General features: G+C 39.5%; 40 non-coding genes across 40 annotated transcripts; all 40 read right to left on the bottom strand.

Annotated features, from left to right (window-relative positions):
* Positions 1-42: 42 nt before the first annotated feature.
* Positions 43-161, bottom strand: LOC134307184 (5S ribosomal RNA). Its single transcript, XR_010009734.1, has one exon. It is a non-coding gene; the product is annotated as a 5S ribosomal RNA (ribosomal RNA).
* Positions 162-450: 289 nt separating this feature from the next.
* Positions 451-569, bottom strand: LOC134307137 (5S ribosomal RNA). The gene has a single exon (XR_010009690.1). It is a non-coding gene; the product is annotated as a 5S ribosomal RNA (ribosomal RNA).
* Positions 570-894: 325 nt separating this feature from the next.
* On the bottom strand, positions 895-1,013 carry LOC134307138 (5S ribosomal RNA). The gene has a single exon (XR_010009691.1). It is a non-coding gene; the product is annotated as a 5S ribosomal RNA (ribosomal RNA).
* Positions 1,014-1,338: 325 nt separating this feature from the next.
* LOC134307139 (5S ribosomal RNA) lies at positions 1,339-1,457 on the bottom strand. The gene has a single exon (XR_010009693.1). It is a non-coding gene; the product is annotated as a 5S ribosomal RNA (ribosomal RNA).
* Positions 1,458-1,766: 309 nt separating this feature from the next.
* Positions 1,767-1,885, bottom strand: LOC134307140 (5S ribosomal RNA). The gene has a single exon (XR_010009694.1). It is a non-coding gene; the product is annotated as a 5S ribosomal RNA (ribosomal RNA).
* Positions 1,886-2,198: 313 nt separating this feature from the next.
* Positions 2,199-2,317, bottom strand: LOC134307141 (5S ribosomal RNA). Its single transcript, XR_010009695.1, has one exon. It is a non-coding gene; the product is annotated as a 5S ribosomal RNA (ribosomal RNA).
* Positions 2,318-2,630: 313 nt separating this feature from the next.
* Positions 2,631-2,749, bottom strand: LOC134307142 (5S ribosomal RNA). Its single transcript, XR_010009696.1, has one exon. It is a non-coding gene; the product is annotated as a 5S ribosomal RNA (ribosomal RNA).
* A 309-nt stretch (positions 2,750-3,058) lies between these two features.
* LOC134307143 (5S ribosomal RNA) lies at positions 3,059-3,177 on the bottom strand. The gene has a single exon (XR_010009697.1). It is a non-coding gene; the product is annotated as a 5S ribosomal RNA (ribosomal RNA).
* Positions 3,178-3,494: 317 nt separating this feature from the next.
* On the bottom strand, positions 3,495-3,613 carry LOC134307146 (5S ribosomal RNA). The gene has a single exon (XR_010009699.1). It is a non-coding gene; the product is annotated as a 5S ribosomal RNA (ribosomal RNA).
* Positions 3,614-3,934: 321 nt separating this feature from the next.
* LOC134307147 (5S ribosomal RNA) lies at positions 3,935-4,053 on the bottom strand. The gene has a single exon (XR_010009700.1). It is a non-coding gene; the product is annotated as a 5S ribosomal RNA (ribosomal RNA).
* A 305-nt stretch (positions 4,054-4,358) lies between these two features.
* LOC134307148 (5S ribosomal RNA) lies at positions 4,359-4,477 on the bottom strand. Its single transcript, XR_010009701.1, has one exon. It is a non-coding gene; the product is annotated as a 5S ribosomal RNA (ribosomal RNA).
* A 317-nt stretch (positions 4,478-4,794) lies between these two features.
* LOC134307149 (5S ribosomal RNA) lies at positions 4,795-4,913 on the bottom strand. The gene has a single exon (XR_010009702.1). It is a non-coding gene; the product is annotated as a 5S ribosomal RNA (ribosomal RNA).
* Positions 4,914-5,230: 317 nt separating this feature from the next.
* LOC134307178 (5S ribosomal RNA) lies at positions 5,231-5,349 on the bottom strand. Its single transcript, XR_010009728.1, has one exon. It is a non-coding gene; the product is annotated as a 5S ribosomal RNA (ribosomal RNA).
* Positions 5,350-5,682: 333 nt separating this feature from the next.
* Positions 5,683-5,801, bottom strand: LOC134307185 (5S ribosomal RNA). Its single transcript, XR_010009735.1, has one exon. It is a non-coding gene; the product is annotated as a 5S ribosomal RNA (ribosomal RNA).
* Positions 5,802-6,118: 317 nt separating this feature from the next.
* Positions 6,119-6,237, bottom strand: LOC134307150 (5S ribosomal RNA). The gene has a single exon (XR_010009703.1). It is a non-coding gene; the product is annotated as a 5S ribosomal RNA (ribosomal RNA).
* A 301-nt stretch (positions 6,238-6,538) lies between these two features.
* On the bottom strand, positions 6,539-6,657 carry LOC134307151 (5S ribosomal RNA). Its single transcript, XR_010009704.1, has one exon. It is a non-coding gene; the product is annotated as a 5S ribosomal RNA (ribosomal RNA).
* A 293-nt stretch (positions 6,658-6,950) lies between these two features.
* LOC134307179 (5S ribosomal RNA) lies at positions 6,951-7,069 on the bottom strand. Its single transcript, XR_010009729.1, has one exon. It is a non-coding gene; the product is annotated as a 5S ribosomal RNA (ribosomal RNA).
* Positions 7,070-7,398: 329 nt separating this feature from the next.
* On the bottom strand, positions 7,399-7,517 carry LOC134307186 (5S ribosomal RNA). The gene has a single exon (XR_010009736.1). It is a non-coding gene; the product is annotated as a 5S ribosomal RNA (ribosomal RNA).
* A 297-nt stretch (positions 7,518-7,814) lies between these two features.
* On the bottom strand, positions 7,815-7,933 carry LOC134307152 (5S ribosomal RNA). The gene has a single exon (XR_010009705.1). It is a non-coding gene; the product is annotated as a 5S ribosomal RNA (ribosomal RNA).
* A 313-nt stretch (positions 7,934-8,246) lies between these two features.
* LOC134307153 (5S ribosomal RNA) lies at positions 8,247-8,365 on the bottom strand. The gene has a single exon (XR_010009706.1). It is a non-coding gene; the product is annotated as a 5S ribosomal RNA (ribosomal RNA).
* A 297-nt stretch (positions 8,366-8,662) lies between these two features.
* LOC134307154 (5S ribosomal RNA) lies at positions 8,663-8,781 on the bottom strand. Its single transcript, XR_010009707.1, has one exon. It is a non-coding gene; the product is annotated as a 5S ribosomal RNA (ribosomal RNA).
* A 309-nt stretch (positions 8,782-9,090) lies between these two features.
* Positions 9,091-9,209, bottom strand: LOC134307156 (5S ribosomal RNA). Its single transcript, XR_010009708.1, has one exon. It is a non-coding gene; the product is annotated as a 5S ribosomal RNA (ribosomal RNA).
* A 321-nt stretch (positions 9,210-9,530) lies between these two features.
* LOC134307158 (5S ribosomal RNA) lies at positions 9,531-9,649 on the bottom strand. The gene has a single exon (XR_010009710.1). It is a non-coding gene; the product is annotated as a 5S ribosomal RNA (ribosomal RNA).
* A 305-nt stretch (positions 9,650-9,954) lies between these two features.
* LOC134307159 (5S ribosomal RNA) lies at positions 9,955-10,073 on the bottom strand. Its single transcript, XR_010009711.1, has one exon. It is a non-coding gene; the product is annotated as a 5S ribosomal RNA (ribosomal RNA).
* Positions 10,074-10,394: 321 nt separating this feature from the next.
* On the bottom strand, positions 10,395-10,513 carry LOC134307160 (5S ribosomal RNA). Its single transcript, XR_010009712.1, has one exon. It is a non-coding gene; the product is annotated as a 5S ribosomal RNA (ribosomal RNA).
* Positions 10,514-10,810: 297 nt separating this feature from the next.
* LOC134307162 (5S ribosomal RNA) lies at positions 10,811-10,929 on the bottom strand. The gene has a single exon (XR_010009713.1). It is a non-coding gene; the product is annotated as a 5S ribosomal RNA (ribosomal RNA).
* Positions 10,930-11,230: 301 nt separating this feature from the next.
* On the bottom strand, positions 11,231-11,349 carry LOC134307163 (5S ribosomal RNA). Its single transcript, XR_010009714.1, has one exon. It is a non-coding gene; the product is annotated as a 5S ribosomal RNA (ribosomal RNA).
* A 289-nt stretch (positions 11,350-11,638) lies between these two features.
* LOC134307180 (5S ribosomal RNA) lies at positions 11,639-11,757 on the bottom strand. Its single transcript, XR_010009730.1, has one exon. It is a non-coding gene; the product is annotated as a 5S ribosomal RNA (ribosomal RNA).
* A 321-nt stretch (positions 11,758-12,078) lies between these two features.
* On the bottom strand, positions 12,079-12,197 carry LOC134307187 (5S ribosomal RNA). The gene has a single exon (XR_010009737.1). It is a non-coding gene; the product is annotated as a 5S ribosomal RNA (ribosomal RNA).
* Positions 12,198-12,510: 313 nt separating this feature from the next.
* LOC134307164 (5S ribosomal RNA) lies at positions 12,511-12,629 on the bottom strand. The gene has a single exon (XR_010009715.1). It is a non-coding gene; the product is annotated as a 5S ribosomal RNA (ribosomal RNA).
* Positions 12,630-12,930: 301 nt separating this feature from the next.
* LOC134307165 (5S ribosomal RNA) lies at positions 12,931-13,049 on the bottom strand. The gene has a single exon (XR_010009716.1). It is a non-coding gene; the product is annotated as a 5S ribosomal RNA (ribosomal RNA).
* A 289-nt stretch (positions 13,050-13,338) lies between these two features.
* Positions 13,339-13,457, bottom strand: LOC134307182 (5S ribosomal RNA). The gene has a single exon (XR_010009732.1). It is a non-coding gene; the product is annotated as a 5S ribosomal RNA (ribosomal RNA).
* A 337-nt stretch (positions 13,458-13,794) lies between these two features.
* Positions 13,795-13,913, bottom strand: LOC134307188 (5S ribosomal RNA). Its single transcript, XR_010009738.1, has one exon. It is a non-coding gene; the product is annotated as a 5S ribosomal RNA (ribosomal RNA).
* Positions 13,914-14,202: 289 nt separating this feature from the next.
* On the bottom strand, positions 14,203-14,321 carry LOC134307166 (5S ribosomal RNA). The gene has a single exon (XR_010009717.1). It is a non-coding gene; the product is annotated as a 5S ribosomal RNA (ribosomal RNA).
* Positions 14,322-14,650: 329 nt separating this feature from the next.
* On the bottom strand, positions 14,651-14,769 carry LOC134307167 (5S ribosomal RNA). The gene has a single exon (XR_010009718.1). It is a non-coding gene; the product is annotated as a 5S ribosomal RNA (ribosomal RNA).
* Positions 14,770-15,066: 297 nt separating this feature from the next.
* Positions 15,067-15,185, bottom strand: LOC134307168 (5S ribosomal RNA). Its single transcript, XR_010009719.1, has one exon. It is a non-coding gene; the product is annotated as a 5S ribosomal RNA (ribosomal RNA).
* Positions 15,186-15,490: 305 nt separating this feature from the next.
* Positions 15,491-15,609, bottom strand: LOC134307170 (5S ribosomal RNA). Its single transcript, XR_010009721.1, has one exon. It is a non-coding gene; the product is annotated as a 5S ribosomal RNA (ribosomal RNA).
* Positions 15,610-15,934: 325 nt separating this feature from the next.
* Positions 15,935-16,053, bottom strand: LOC134307183 (5S ribosomal RNA). The gene has a single exon (XR_010009733.1). It is a non-coding gene; the product is annotated as a 5S ribosomal RNA (ribosomal RNA).
* Positions 16,054-16,362: 309 nt separating this feature from the next.
* On the bottom strand, positions 16,363-16,481 carry LOC134307171 (5S ribosomal RNA). Its single transcript, XR_010009722.1, has one exon. It is a non-coding gene; the product is annotated as a 5S ribosomal RNA (ribosomal RNA).
* A 305-nt stretch (positions 16,482-16,786) lies between these two features.
* Positions 16,787-16,905, bottom strand: LOC134307172 (5S ribosomal RNA). The gene has a single exon (XR_010009723.1). It is a non-coding gene; the product is annotated as a 5S ribosomal RNA (ribosomal RNA).
* Between the last annotated feature and the right edge of the window lie 85 nt (positions 16,906-16,990).

Below are 16,990 nucleotides of genomic sequence, written 5' to 3' on the forward strand. Positions count from 1 at the left end.
GCTAAATGACACCATGAATGGGGCTGAAACCAAAAAATAAAAAGCTTACAGCACTCAGTATTCCCAGGCGGTCTCCCATCTAGGTACTGACTGAGCCCAACCCTGCTTGGCTTCTGAGATCGGACGAGATCAGGCGTTCCCAAGGTGGTTTGGCCGTAAGAGAAAGAAGCTGGATTTAAAGGCCTGTTATAGCTAGTCAGCCAGCTATCTGAGTGCTAGCCAGCTATCTGGGCTGGAATTACATTGGAAGGCCTTTTATAGATAGATAGATAGATAGATAGATAGATAGATAGATAGATAGATAGATAGATAGATAGATAGATAGATAGATAGATAGATAGATAGATAGATAGATAGATAGATAGATAGATAGATAGATAGATAGATACTTTATTATGCTAGCTAACAGCTAAATGACACCATGAATGGGGCTGAAACCAAAAAATAAAAAGCTTACAGCACTCAGTATTCCCAGGCGGTCTCCCATCTAGGTACTGACTGAGCCCAACCCTGCTTGGCTTCTGAGATCGGACGAGATCAGGCGTTCCCAAGGTGGTTTGGCCGTAAGCGAAAGAAGCTGGATTTAAAGGCCTGTTATAGCTAGTCAGCCAGCTATCTGAGTGCTAGCCAGCTATCTGGGCTGGAATTACATTGGAAGGCCTTTTATAGATAGATAGATAGATAGATAGATAGATAGATAGATAGATAGATAGATAGATAGATAGATAGATAGATAGATAGATAGATAGATAGATAGATAGATAGATAGATAGATAGATAGATAGATAGATAGATAGATAGATAGATAGATAGATAGATAGATAGATAGATACTTTATTATGCTAGCTAACAGCTAAATGACACCATGAATGGGGCTGAAACCAAAAAATAAAAAGCTTACAGCACTCAGTATTCCCAGGCGGTCTCCCATCTAGGTACTGACTGAGCCCAACCCTGCTTGGCTTCTGAGATCGGACGAGATCAGGCGTTCCCAAGGTGGTTTGGCCGTAAGCGAAAGAAGCTGGATTTAAAGGCCTGTTATAGCTAGTCAGCCAGCTATCTGAGTGCTAGCCAGCTATCTGGGCTGGAATTACATTGGAAGGCCTTTTATAGATAGATAGATAGATAGATAGATAGATAGATAGATAGATAGATAGATAGATAGATAGATAGATAGATAGATAGATAGATAGATAGATAGATAGATAGATAGATAGATAGATAGATAGATAGATAGATAGATAGATAGATAGATAGATAGATAGATAGATAGATACTTTATTATGCTAGCTAACAGCTAAATGACACCATGAATGGGGCTGAAACCAAAAAATAAAAAGCTTACAGCACTCAGTATTCCCAGGCGGTCTCCCATCTAGGTACTGACTGAGCCCAACCCTGCTTGGCTTCTGAGATCGGACGAGATCAGGCGTTCCCAAGGTGGTTTGGCCGTAAGCGAAAGAAGCTGGATTTAAAGGCCTGTTATAGCTAGTCAGCCAGCTATCTGAGTGCTAGCCAGCTATCTGGGCTGGAATTACATTGGAAGGCCTTTTATAGATAGATAGATAGATAGATAGATAGATAGATAGATAGATAGATAGATAGATAGATAGATAGATAGATAGATAGATAGATAGATAGATAGATAGATAGATAGATAGATAGATAGATAGATAGATAGATAGATAGATAGATAGATAGATACTTTATTATGCTAGCTAACAGCTAAATGACACCATGAATGGGGCTGAAACCAAAAAATAAAAAGCTTACAGCACTCAGTATTCCCAGGCGGTCTCCCATCTAGGTACTGACTGAGCCCAACCCTGCTTGGCTTCTGAGATCGGACGAGATCAGGCGTTCCCAAGGTGGTTTGGCCGTAAGCGAAAGAAGCTGGATTTAAAGGCCTGTTATAGCTAGTCAGCCAGCTATCTGAGTGCTAGCCAGCTAACTGGGCTGGAATTACATTGGAAGGCCTTTTATAGATAGATAGATAGATAGATAGATAGATAGATAGATAGATAGATAGATAGATAGATAGATAGATAGATAGATAGATAGATAGATAGATAGATAGATAGATAGATAGATAGATAGATAGATAGATAGATAGATAGATAGATAGATAGATAGATACTTTATTATGCTAGCTAACAGCTAAATGACACCATGAATGGGGCTGAAACCAAAAAATAAAAAGCTTACAGCACTCAGTATTCCCAGGCGGTCTCCCATCTAGGTACTGACTGAGCCCAACCCTGCTTGGCTTCTGAGATCGGACGAGATCAGGCGTTCCCAAGGTGGTTTGGCCGTAAGCGAAAGAAGCTGGATTTAAAGGCCTGTTATAGCTAGTCAGCCAGCTATCTGAGTGCTAGCCAGCTATCTGGGCTGGAATTACATTGGAAGGCCTTTTATAGATAGATAGATAGATAGATAGATAGATAGATAGATAGATAGATAGATAGATAGATAGATAGATAGATAGATAGATAGATAGATAGATAGATAGATAGATAGATAGATAGATAGATAGATAGATAGATAGATAGATAGATAGATAGATAGATACTTTATTATGCTAGCTAACAGCTAAATGACACCATGAATGGGGCTGAAACCAAAAAATAAAAAGCTTACAGCACTCAGTATTCCCAGGCGGTCTCCCATCTAGGTACTGACTGAGCCCAACCCTGCTTGGCTTCTGAGATCGGACGAGATCAGGCGTTCCCAAGGTGGTTTGGCCGTAAGCGAAAGAAGCTGGATTTAAAGGCCTGTTATAGCTAGTCAGCCAGCTATCTGAGTGCTAGCCAGCTATCTGGGCTGGAATTACATTGGAAGGCCTTTTATAGATAGATAGATAGATAGATAGATAGATAGATAGATAGATAGATAGATAGATAGATAGATAGATAGATAGATAGATAGATAGATAGATAGATAGATAGATAGATAGATAGATAGATAGATAGATAGATAGATAGATAGATAGATAGATACTTTATTATGCTAGCTAACAGCTAAATGACACCATGAATGGGGCTGAAACCAAAAAATAAAAAGCTTACAGCACTCAGTATTCCCAGGCGGTCTCCCATCTAGGTACTGACTGAGCCCAACCCTGCTTGGCTTCTGAGATCGGACGAGATCAGGCGTTCCCAAGGTGGTTTGGCCGTAAGCGAAAGAAGCTGGATTTAAAGGCCTGTTATAGCTAGTCAGCCAGCTATCTGAGTGCTAGCCAGCTATCTGGGCTGGAATTACATTGGAAGGCCTTTTATAGATAGATAGATAGATAGATAGATAGATAGATAGATAGATAGATAGATAGATAGATAGATAGATAGATAGATAGATAGATAGATAGATAGATAGATAGATAGATAGATAGATAGATAGATAGATAGATAGATAGATAGATAGATAGATAGATAGATACTTTATTATGCTAGCTAACAGCTAAATGACACCATGAATGGGGCTGAAACCAAAAAATAAAAAGCTTACAGCACTCAGTATTCCCAGGCGGTCTCCCATCTAGGTACTGACTGAGCCCAACCCTGCTTGGCTTCTGAGATCGGACGAGATCAGGCGTTCCCAAGGTGGTTTGGCCGTAAGCGAAAGAAGCTGGATTTAAAGGCCTGTTATAGCTAGTCAGCCAGCTATCTGAGTGCTAGCCAGCTATCTGGGCTGGAATTACATTGGAAGGCCTTTTATAGATAGATAGATAGATAGATAGATAGATAGATAGATAGATAGATAGATAGATAGATAGATAGATAGATAGATAGATAGATAGATAGATAGATAGATAGATAGATAGATAGATAGATAGATAGATAGATAGATAGATAGATAGATAGATAGATAGATAGATACTTTATTATGCTAGCTAACAGCTAAATGACACCATGAATGGGGCTGAAACCAAAAAATAAAAAGCTTACAGCACTCAGTATTCCCAGGCGGTCTCCCATCTAGGTACTGACTGAGCCCAACCCTGCTTGGCTTCTGAGATCGGACGAGATCAGGCGTTCCCAAGGTGGTTTGGCCGTAAGCGAAAGAAGCTGGATTTAAAGGCCTGTTATAGCTAGTCAGCCAGCTATCTGAGTGCTAGCCAGCTAACTGGGCTGGAATTACATTGGAAGGCCTTTTATAGATAGATAGATAGATAGATAGATAGATAGATAGATAGATAGATAGATAGATAGATAGATAGATAGATAGATAGATAGATAGATAGATAGATAGATAGATAGATAGATAGATAGATAGATAGATAGATAGATAGATAGATAGATACTTTATTATGCTAGCTAACAGCTAAATGACACCATGAATGGGGCTGAAACCAAAAAATAAAAAGCTTACAGCACTCAGTATTCCCAGGCGGTCTCCCATCTAGGTACTGACTGAGCCCAACCCTGCTTGGCTTCTGAGATCGGACGAGATCAGGCGTTCCCAAGGTGGTTTGGCCGTAAGCGAAAGAAGCTGGATTTAAAGGCCTGTTATAGCTAGTCAGCCAGCTATCTGAGTGCTAGCCAGCTATCTGGGCTGGAATTACATTGGAAGGCCTTTTATAGATAGATAGATAGATAGATAGATAGATAGATAGATAGATAGATAGATAGATAGATAGATAGATAGATAGATAGATAGATAGATAGATAGATAGATAGATAGATAGATAGATAGATAGATAGATAGATAGATAGATAGATAGATAGATAGATAGATACTTTATTATGCTAGCTAACAGCTAAATGACACCATGAATGGGGCTGAAACCAAAAAATAAAAAGCTTACAGCACTCAGTATTCCCAGGCGGTCTCCCATCTAGGTACTGACTGAGCCCAACCCTGCTTGGCTTCTGAGATCGGACGAGATCAGGCGTTCCCAAGGTGGTTTGGCCGTAAGCGAAAGAAGCTGGATTTAAAGGCCTGTTATAGCTAGTCAGCCAGCTATCTGAGTGCTAGCCAGCTATCTGGGCTGGAATTACATTGGAAGGCCTTTTATAGATAGATAGATAGATAGATAGATAGATAGATAGATAGATAGATAGATAGATAGATAGATAGATAGATAGATAGATAGATAGATAGATAGATAGATAGATAGATAGATAGATAGATAGATAGATAGATAGATAGATAGATAGATAGATAGATAGATACTTTATTATGCTAGCTAACAGCTAAATGACACCATGAATGGGGCTGAAACCAAAAAATAAAAAGCTTACAGCACTCAGTATTCCCAGGCGGTCTCCCATCTAGGTACTGACTGAGCCCAACCCTGCTTGGCTTCTGAGATCGGACGAGATCAGGCGTTCCCAAGGTGGTTTGGCTGTAAGCAAAAGAAGCTGGATTTAAAGGCCTGTTATAGCTAGTCAGCCAGCTATCTGAGTGCTAGCCAGCTATCTGGGCTGGAATTACATTGGAAGGCCTTTTATAGATAGATAGATAGATAGATAGATAGATAGATAGATAGATAGATAGATAGATAGATAGATAGATAGATAGATAGATAGATAGATAGATAGATAGATAGATAGATAGATAGATAGATAGATAGATAGATAGATAGATAGATAGATAGATAGATAGATAGATAGATAGATAGATACTTTATTATGCTAGCTAACAGCTAAATGACACCATGAATGGGGCTGAAACCAAAAAATAAAAAGCTTACAGCACTCAGTATTCCCAGGCGGTCTCCCATCTAGGTACTGACTGAGCCCAACCCTGCTTGGCTTCTGAGATCGGACGAGATCAGGCGTTCCCAAGGTGGTTTGGCCGTAAGAGAAAGAAGCTGGATTTAAAGGCCTGTTATAGCTAGTCAGCCAGCTATCTGAGTGCTAGCCAGCTATCTGGGCTGGAATTACATTGGAAGGCCTTTTATAGATAGATAGATAGATAGATAGATAGATAGATAGATAGATAGATAGATAGATAGATAGATAGATAGATAGATAGATAGATAGATAGATAGATAGATAGATAGATAGATAGATAGATAGATAGATAGATAGATAGATAGATAGATAGATAGATAGATACTTTATTATGCTAGCTAACAGCTAAATGACACCATGAATGGGGCTGAAACCAAAAAATAAAAAGCTTACAGCACTCAGTATTCCCAGGCGGTCTCCCATCTAGGTACTGACTGAGCCCAACCCTGCTTGGCTTCTGAGATCGGACGAGATCAGGCGTTCCCAAGGTGGTTTGGCCGTAAGCGAAAGAAGCTGGATTTAAAGGCCTGTTATAGCTAGTCAGCCAGCTATCTGAGTGCTAGCCAGCTAACTGGGCTGGAATTACATTGGAAGGCCTTTTATAGATAGATAGATAGATAGATAGATAGATAGATAGATAGATAGATAGATAGATAGATAGATAGATAGATAGATAGATAGATAGATAGATAGATAGATAGATAGATAGATAGATAGATAGATAGATAGATAGATAGATAGATACTTTATTATGCTAGCTAACAGCTAAATGACACCATGAATGGGGCTGAAACCAAAAAATAAAAAGCTTACAGCACTCAGTATTCCCAGGCGGTCTCCCATCTAGGTACTGACTGAGCCCAACCCTGCTTGGCTTCTGAGATCGGACGAGATCAGGCGTTCCCAAGGTGGTTTGGCCGTAAGCGAAAGAAGCTGGATTTAAAGGCCTGTTATAGCTAGTCAGCCAGCTATCTGAGTGCTAGCCAGCTATCTGGGCTGGAATTACATTGGAAGGCCTTTTATAGATAGATAGATAGATAGATAGATAGATAGATAGATAGATAGATAGATAGATAGATAGATAGATAGATAGATAGATAGATAGATAGATAGATAGATAGATAGATAGATAGATAGATAGATAGATAGATAGATACTTTATTATGCTAGCTAACAGCTAAATGACACCATGAATGGGGCTGAAACCAAAAAATAAAAAGCTTACAGCACTCAGTATTCCCAGGCGGTCTCCCATCTAGGTACTGACTGAGCCCAACCCTGCTTGGCTTCTGAGATCGGACGAGATCAGGCGTTCCCAAGGTGGTTTGGCTGTAAGCAAAAGAAGCTGGATTTAAAGGCCTGTTATAGCTAGTCAGCCAGCTATCTGAGTGCTAGCCAGCTATCTGGGCTGGAATTACATTGGAAGGCCTTTTATAGATAGATAGATAGATAGATAGATAGATAGATAGATAGATAGATAGATAGATAGATAGATAGATAGATAGATAGATAGATAGATAGATAGATAGATAGATAGATAGATAGATAGATAGATAGATAGATAGATAGATAGATAGATAGATAGATAGATAGATAGATAGATACTTTATTATGCTAGCTAACAGCTAAATGACACCATGAATGGGGCTGAAACCAAAAAATAAAAAGCTTACAGCACTCAGTATTCCCAGGCGGTCTCCCATCTAGGTACTGACTGAGCCCAACCCTGCTTGGCTTCTGAGATCGGACGAGATCAGGCGTTCCCAAGGTGGTTTGGCCGTAAGAGAAAGAAGCTGGATTTAAAGGCCTGTTATAGCTAGTCAGCCAGCTATCTGAGTGCTAGCCAGCTATCTGGGCTGGAATTACATTGGAAGGCCTTTTATAGATAGATAGATAGATAGATAGATAGATAGATAGATAGATAGATAGATAGATAGATAGATAGATAGATAGATAGATAGATAGATAGATAGATAGATAGATAGATAGATAGATAGATAGATAGATAGATAGATAGATACTTTATTATGCTAGCTAACAGCTAAATGACACCATGAATGGGGCTGAAACCAAAAAATAAAAAGCTTACAGCACTCAGTATTCCCAGGCGGTCTCCCATCTAGGTACTGACTGAGCCCAACCCTGCTTGGCTTCTGAGATCGGACGAGATCAGGCGTTCCCAAGGTGGTTTGGCCGTAAGCGAAAGAAGCTGGATTTAAAGGCCTGTTATAGCTAGTCAGCCAGCTATCTGAGTGCTAGCCAGCTATCTGGGCTGGAATTACATTGGAAGGCCTTTTATAGATAGATAGATAGATAGATAGATAGATAGATAGATAGATAGATAGATAGATAGATAGATAGATAGATAGATAGATAGATAGATAGATAGATAGATAGATAGATAGATAGATAGATAGATAGATAGATAGATAGATAGATAGATAGATAGATACTTTATTATGCTAGCTAACAGCTAAATGACACCATGAATGGGGCTGAAACCAAAAAATAAAAAGCTTACAGCACTCAGTATTCCCAGGCGGTCTCCCATCTAGGTACTGACTGAGCCCAACCCTGCTTGGCTTCTGAGATCGGACGAGATCAGGCGTTCCCAAGGTGGTTTGGCCGTAAGCGAAAGAAGCTGGATTTAAAGGCCTGTTATAGCTAGTCAGCCAGCTATCTGAGTGCTAGCCAGCTATCTGGGCTGGAATTACATTGGAAGGCCTTTTATAGATAGATAGATAGATAGATAGATAGATAGATAGATAGATAGATAGATAGATAGATAGATAGATAGATAGATAGATAGATAGATAGATAGATAGATAGATAGATAGATAGATAGATAGATAGATAGATAGATAGATACTTTATTATGCTAGCTAACAGCTAAATGACACCATGAATGGGGCTGAAACCAAAAAATAAAAAGCTTACAGCACTCAGTATTCCCAGGCGGTCTCCCATCTAGGTACTGACTGAGCCCAACCCTGCTTGGCTTCTGAGATCGGACGAGATCAGGCGTTCCCAAGGTGGTTTGGCCGTAAGCGAAAGAAGCTGGATTTAAAGGCCTGTTATAGCTAGTCAGCCAGCTATCTGAGTGCTAGCCAGCTAACTGGGCTGGAATTACATTGGAAGGCCTTTTATAGATAGATAGATAGATAGATAGATAGATAGATAGATAGATAGATAGATAGATAGATAGATAGATAGATAGATAGATAGATAGATAGATAGATAGATAGATAGATAGATAGATAGATAGATAGATAGATAGATAGATAGATAGATAGATACTTTATTATGCTAGCTAACAGCTAAATGACACCATGAATGGGGCTGAAACCAAAAAATAAAAAGCTTACAGCACTCAGTATTCCCAGGCGGTCTCCCATCTAGGTACTGACTGAGCCCAACCCTGCTTGGCTTCTGAGATCGGACGAGATCAGGCGTTCCCAAGGTGGTTTGGCCGTAAGCGAAAGAAGCTGGATTTAAAGGCCTGTTATAGCTAGTCAGCCAGCTATCTGAGTGCTAGCCAGCTATCTGGGCTGGAATTACATTGGAAGGCCTTTTATAGATAGATAGATAGATAGATAGATAGATAGATAGATAGATAGATAGATAGATAGATAGATAGATAGATAGATAGATAGATAGATAGATAGATAGATAGATAGATAGATAGATAGATAGATAGATAGATAGATAGATAGATAGATAGATAGATAGATAGATACTTTATTATGCTAGCTAACAGCTAAATGACACCATGAATGGGGCTGAAACCAAAAAATAAAAAGCTTACAGCACTCAGTATTCCCAGGCGGTCTCCCATCTAGGTACTGACTGAGCCCAACCCTGCTTGGCTTCTGAGATCGGACGAGATCAGGCGTTCCCAAGGTGGTTTGGCCGTAAGCGAAAGAAGCTGGATTTAAAGGCCTGTTATAGCTAGTCAGCCAGCTATCTGAGTGCTAGCCAGCTATCTGGGCTGGAATTACATTGGAAGGCCTTTTATAGATAGATAGATAGATAGATAGATAGATAGATAGATAGATAGATAGATAGATAGATAGATAGATAGATAGATAGATAGATAGATAGATAGATAGATAGATAGATAGATAGATAGATAGATAGATAGATAGATAGATAGATAGATACTTTATTATGCTAGCTAACAGCTAAATGACACCATGAATGGGGCTGAAACCAAAAAATAAAAAGCTTACAGCACTCAGTATTCCCAGGCGGTCTCCCATCTAGGTACTGACTGAGCCCAACCCTGCTTGGCTTCTGAGATCGGACGAGATCAGGCGTTCCCAAGGTGGTTTGGCCGTAAGCGAAAGAAGCTGGATTTAAAGGCCTGTTATAGCTAGTCAGCCAGCTATCTGAGTGCTAGCCAGCTATCTGGGCTGGAATTACATTGGAAGGCCTTTTATAGATAGATAGATAGATAGATAGATAGATAGATAGATAGATAGATAGATAGATAGATAGATAGATAGATAGATAGATAGATAGATAGATAGATAGATAGATAGATAGATAGATAGATAGATAGATAGATAGATAGATAGATAGATAGATAGATAGATAGATACTTTATTATGCTAGCTAACAGCTAAATGACACCATGAATGGGGCTGAAACCAAAAAATAAAAAGCTTACAGCACTCAGTATTCCCAGGCGGTCTCCCATCTAGGTACTGACTGAGCCCAACCCTGCTTGGCTTCTGAGATCGGACGAGATCAGGCGTTCCCAAGGTGGTTTGGCCGTAAGCGAAAGAAGCTGGATTTAAAGGCCTGTTATAGCTAGTCAGCCAGCTATCTGAGTGCTAGCCAGCTAACTGGGCTGGAATTACATTGGAAGGCCTTTTATAGATAGATAGATAGATAGATAGATAGATAGATAGATAGATAGATAGATAGATAGATAGATAGATAGATAGATAGATAGATAGATAGATAGATAGATAGATAGATAGATAGATAGATAGATAGATAGATAGATAGATACTTTATTATGCTAGCTAACAGCTAAATGACACCATGAATGGGGCTGAAACCAAAAAATAAAAAGCTTACAGCACTCAGTATTCCCAGGCGGTCTCCCATCTAGGTACTGACTGAGCCCAACCCTGCTTGGCTTCTGAGATCGGACGAGATCAGGCGTTCCCAAGGTGGTTTGGCCGTAAGCGAAAGAAGCTGGATTTAAAGGCCTGTTATAGCTAGTCAGCCAGCTATCTGAGTGCTAGCCAGCTATCTGGGCTGGAATTACATTGGAAGGCCTTTTATAGATAGATAGATAGATAGATAGATAGATAGATAGATAGATAGATAGATAGATAGATAGATAGATAGATAGATAGATAGATAGATAGATAGATAGATAGATAGATAGATAGATAGATAGATAGATAGATAGATAGATAGATACTTTATTATGCTAGCTAACAGCTAAATGACACCATGAATGGGGCTGAAACCAAAAAATAAAAAGCTTACAGCACTCAGTATTCCCAGGCGGTCTCCCATCTAGGTACTGACTGAGCCCAACCCTGCTTGGCTTCTGAGATCGGACGAGATCAGGCGTTCCCAAGGTGGTTTGGCCGTAAGCGAAAGAAGCTGGATTTAAAGGCCTGTTATAGCTAGTCAGCCAGCTATCTGAGTGCTAGCCAGCTATCTGGGCTGGAATTACATTGGAAGGCCTTTTATAGATAGATAGATAGATAGATAGATAGATAGATAGATAGATAGATAGATAGATAGATAGATAGATAGATAGATAGATAGATAGATAGATAGATAGATAGATAGATAGATAGATAGATAGATAGATAGATACTTTATTATGCTAGCTAACAGCTAAATGACACCATGAATGGGGCTGAAACCAAAAAATAAAAAGCTTACAGCACTCAGTATTCCCAGGCGGTCTCCCATCTAGGTACTGACTGAGCCCAACCCTGCTTGGCTTCTGAGATCGGACGAGATCAGGCGTTCCCAAGGTGGTTTGGCTGTAAGCAAAAGAAGCTGGATTTAAAGGCCTGTTATAGCTAGTCAGCCAGCTATCTGAGTGCTAGCCAGCTATCTGGGCTGGAATTACATTGGAAGGCCTTTTATAGATAGATAGATAGATAGATAGATAGATAGATAGATAGATAGATAGATAGATAGATAGATAGATAGATAGATAGATAGATAGATAGATAGATAGATAGATAGATAGATAGATAGATAGATAGATAGATAGATAGATAGATAGATAGATAGATAGATAGATACTTTATTATGCTAGCTAACAGCTAAATGACACCATGAATGGGGCTGAAACCAAAAAATAAAAAGCTTACAGCACTCAGTATTCCCAGGCGGTCTCCCATCTAGGTACTGACTGAGCCCAACCCTGCTTGGCTTCTGAGATCGGACGAGATCAGGCGTTCCCAAGGTGGTTTGGCCGTAAGAGAAAGAAGCTGGATTTAAAGGCCTGTTATAGCTAGTCAGCCAGCTATCTGAGTGCTAGCCAGCTATCTGGGCTGGAATTACATTGGAAGGCCTTTTATAGATAGATAGATAGATAGATAGATAGATAGATAGATAGATAGATAGATAGATAGATAGATAGATAGATAGATAGATAGATAGATAGATAGATAGATAGATAGATAGATAGATAGATAGATAGATAGATAGATAGATAGATAGATAGATAGATACTTTATTATGCTAGCTAACAGCTAAATGACACCATGAATGGGGCTGAAACCAAAAAATAAAAAGCTTACAGCACTCAGTATTCCCAGGCGGTCTCCCATCTAGGTACTGACTGAGCCCAACCCTGCTTGGCTTCTGAGATCGGACGAGATCAGGCGTTCCCAAGGTGGTTTGGCCGTAAGCGAAAGAAGCTGGATTTAAAGGCCTGTTATAGCTAGTCAGCCAGCTATCTGAGTGCTAGCCAGCTAACTGGGCTGGAATTACATTGGAAGGCCTTTTATAGATAGATAGATAGATAGATAGATAGATAGATAGATAGATAGATAGATAGATAGATAGATAGATAGATAGATAGATAGATAGATAGATAGATAGATAGATAGATAGATAGATAGATAGATAGATAGATAGATAGATAGATACTTTATTATGCTAGCTAACAGCTAAATGACACCATGAATGGGGCTGAAACCAAAAAATAAAAAGCTTACAGCACTCAGTATTCCCAGGCGGTCTCCCATCTAGGTACTGACTGAGCCCAACCCTGCTTGGCTTCTGAGATCGGACGAGATCAGGCGTTCCCAAGGTGGTTTGGCCGTAAGCGAAAGAAGCTGGATTTAAAGGCCTGTTATAGCTAGTCAGCCAGCTATCTGAGTGCTAGCCAGCTATCTGGGCTGGAATTACATTGGAAGGCCTTTTATAGATAGATAGATAGATAGATAGATAGATAGATAGATAGATAGATAGATAGATAGATAGATAGATAGATAGATAGATAGATAGATAGATAGATAGATAGATAGATAGATAGATAGATAGATAGATAGATACTTTATTATGCTAGCTAACAGCTAAATGACACCATGAATGGGGCTGAAACCAAAAAATAAAAAGCTTACAGCACTCAGTATTCCCAGGCGGTCTCCCATCTAGGTACTGACTGAGCCCAACCCTGCTTGGCTTCTGAGATCGGACGAGATCAGGCGTTCCCAAGGTGGTTTGGCTGTAAGCAAAAGAAGCTGGATTTAAAGGCCTGTTATAGCTAGTCAGCCAGCTATCTGAGTGCTAGCCAGCTATCTGGGCTGGAATTACATTGGAAGGCCTTTTATAGATAGATAGATAGATAGATAGATAGATAGATAGATAGATAGATAGATAGATAGATAGATAGATAGATAGATAGATAGATAGATAGATAGATAGATAGATAGATAGATAGATAGATAGATAGATAGATAGATAGATAGATAGATAGATAGATAGATAGATAGATAGATAGATAGATACTTTATTATGCTAGCTAACAGCTAAATGACACCATGAATGGGGCTGAAACCAAAAAATAAAAAGCTTACAGCACTCAGTATTCCCAGGCGGTCTCCCATCTAGGTACTGACTGAGCCCAACCCTGCTTGGCTTCTGAGATCGGACGAGATCAGGCGTTCCCAAGGTGGTTTGGCCGTAAGAGAAAGAAGCTGGATTTAAAGGCCTGTTATAGCTAGTCAGCCAGCTATCTGAGTGCTAGCCAGCTATCTGGGCTGGAATTACATTGGAAGGCCTTTTATAGATAGATAGATAGATAGATAGATAGATAGATAGATAGATAGATAGATAGATAGATAGATAGATAGATAGATAGATAGATAGATAGATAGATAGATAGATAGATAGATAGATAGATAGATAGATAGATACTTTATTATGCTAGCTAACAGCTAAATGACACCATGAATGGGGCTGAAACCAAAAAATAAAAAGCTTACAGCACTCAGTATTCCCAGGCGGTCTCCCATCTAGGTACTGACTGAGCCCAACCCTGCTTGGCTTCTGAGATCGGACGAGATCAGGCGTTCCCAAGGTGGTTTGGCCGTAAGCGAAAGAAGCTGGATTTAAAGGCCTGTTATAGCTAGTCAGCCAGCTATCTGAGTGCTAGCCAGCTATCTGGGCTGGAATTACATTGGAAGGCCTTTTATAGATAGATAGATAGATAGATAGATAGATAGATAGATAGATAGATAGATAGATAGATAGATAGATAGATAGATAGATAGATAGATAGATAGATAGATAGATAGATAGATAGATAGATAGATAGATAGATAGATAGATAGATAGATAGATAGATAGATAGATAGATAGATACTTTATTATGCTAGCTAACAGCTAAATGACACCATGAATGGGGCTGAAACCAAAAAATAAAAAGCTTACAGCACTCAGTATTCCCAGGCGGTCTCCCATCTAGGTACTGACTGAGCCCAACCCTGCTTGGCTTCTGAGATCGGACGAGATCAGGCGTTCCCAAGGTGGTTTGGCCGTAAGCGAAAGAAGCTGGATTTAAAGGCCTGTTATAGCTAGTCAGCCAGCTATCTGAGTGCTAGCCAGCTATCTGGGCTGGAATTACATTGGAAGGCCTTTTATAGATAGATAGATAGATAGATAGATAGATAGATAGATAGATAGATAGATAGATAGATAGATAGATAGATAGATAGATAGATAGATAGATAGATAGATAGATAGATAGATAGATAGATAGATAGATAGATAGATAGATACTTTATTATGCTAGCTAACAGCTAAATGACACCATGAATGGGGCTGAAACCAAAAAATAAAAAGCTTACAGCACTCAGTATTCCCAGGCGGTCTCCCATCTAGGTACTGACTGAGCCCAACCCTGCTTGGCTTCTGAGATCGGACGAGATCAGGCGTTCCCAAGGTGGTTTGGCCGTAAGCGAAAGAAGCTGGATTTAAAGGCCTGTTATAGCTAGTCAGCCAGCTATCTGAGTGCTAGCCAGCTAACTGGGCTGGAATTACATTGGAAGGCCTTTTATAGATAGATAGATAGATAGATAGATAGATAGATAGATAGATAGATAGATAGATAGATAGATAGATAGATAGATAGATAGATAGATAGATAGATAGATAGATAGATAGATAGATAGATAGATAGATAGATAGATAGATAGATAGATACTTTATTATGCTAGCTAACAGCTAAATGACACCATGAATGGGGCTGAAACCAAAAAATAAAAAGCTTACAGCACTCAGTATTCCCAGGCGGTCTCCCATCTAGGTACTGACTGAGCCCAACCCTGCTTGGCTTCTGAGATCGGACGAGATCAGGCGTTCCCAAGGTGGTTTGGCCGTAAGCGAAAGAAGCTGGATTTAAAGGCCTGTTATAGCTAGTCAGCCAGCTATCTGAGTGCTAGCCAGCTATCTGGGCTGGAATTACATTGGAAGGCCTTTTATAGATAGATAGATAGATAGATAGATAGATAGATAGATAGATAGATAGATAGATAGATAGATAGATAGATAGATAGATAGATAGATAGATAGATAGATAGATAGATAGATAGATAGATAGATAGATAGATAGATAGATAGATAGATAGATAGATAGATAGATAGATACTTTATTATGCTAGCTAACAGCTAAATGACACCATGAATGGGGCTGAAACCAAAAAATAAAAAGCTTACAGCACTCAGTATTCCCAGGCGGTCTCCCATCTAGGTACTGACTGAGCCCAACCCTGCTTGGCTTCTGAGATCGGACGAGATCAGGCGTTCCCAAGGTGGTTTGGCTGTAAGCAAAAGAAGCTGGATTTAAAGGCCTGTTATAGCTAGTCAGCCAGCTATCTGAGTGCTAGCCAGCTATCTGGGCTGGAATTACATTGGAAGGCCTTTTATAGATAGATAGATAGATAGATAGATAGATAGATAGATAGATAGATAGATAGATAGATAGATAGATAGATAGATAGATAGATAGATAGATAGATAGATAGATAGATAGATAGATAGATAGATAGATAGATAGATAGATAGATAGATAGATACTTTATTATGCTAGCTAACAGCTAAATGACACCATGAATGGGGCTGAAACCAAAAAATAAAAAGCTTACAGCACTCAGTATTCCCAGGCGGTCTCCCATCTAGGTACTGACTGAGCCCAACCCTGCTTGGCTTCTGAGATCGGACGAGATCAGGCGTTCCCAAGGTGGTTTGGCCGTAAGCGAAAGAAGCTGGATTTAAAGGCCTGTTATAGCTAGTCAGCCAGCTATCTGAGTGCTAGCCAGCTATCTGGGCTGGAATTACATTGGAAGGCCTTTTATAGATAGATAGATAGATAGATAGATAGATAGATAGATAGATAGATAGATAGATAGATAGATAGATAGATAGATAGATAGATAGATAGATAGATAGATAGATAGATAGATAGATAGATAGATAGATAGATAGATAGATAGATAGATACTTTATTATGCTAGCTAACAGCTAAATGACACCATGAATGGGGCTGAAACCAAAAAATAAAAAGCTTACAGCACTCAGTATTCCCAGGCGGTCTCCCATCTAGGTACTGACTGAGCCCAACCCTGCTTGGCTTCTGAGATCGGACGAGATCAGGCGTTCCCAAGGTGGTTTGGCCGTAAGCGAAAGAAGCTGGATTTAAAGGCCTGTTATAGCTAGTCAGCCAGCTATCTGAGTGCTAGCCAGCTATCTGGGCTGGAATTACATTG

This window comes from Trichomycterus rosablanca, unplaced genomic scaffold (assembly GCF_030014385.1).
Source record: "Trichomycterus rosablanca isolate fTriRos1 unplaced genomic scaffold, fTriRos1.hap1 scaffold_256, whole genome shotgun sequence".
In the NCBI taxonomy this organism is placed as follows: Eukaryota; Metazoa; Chordata; class Actinopteri; order Siluriformes; family Trichomycteridae; genus Trichomycterus; species Trichomycterus rosablanca.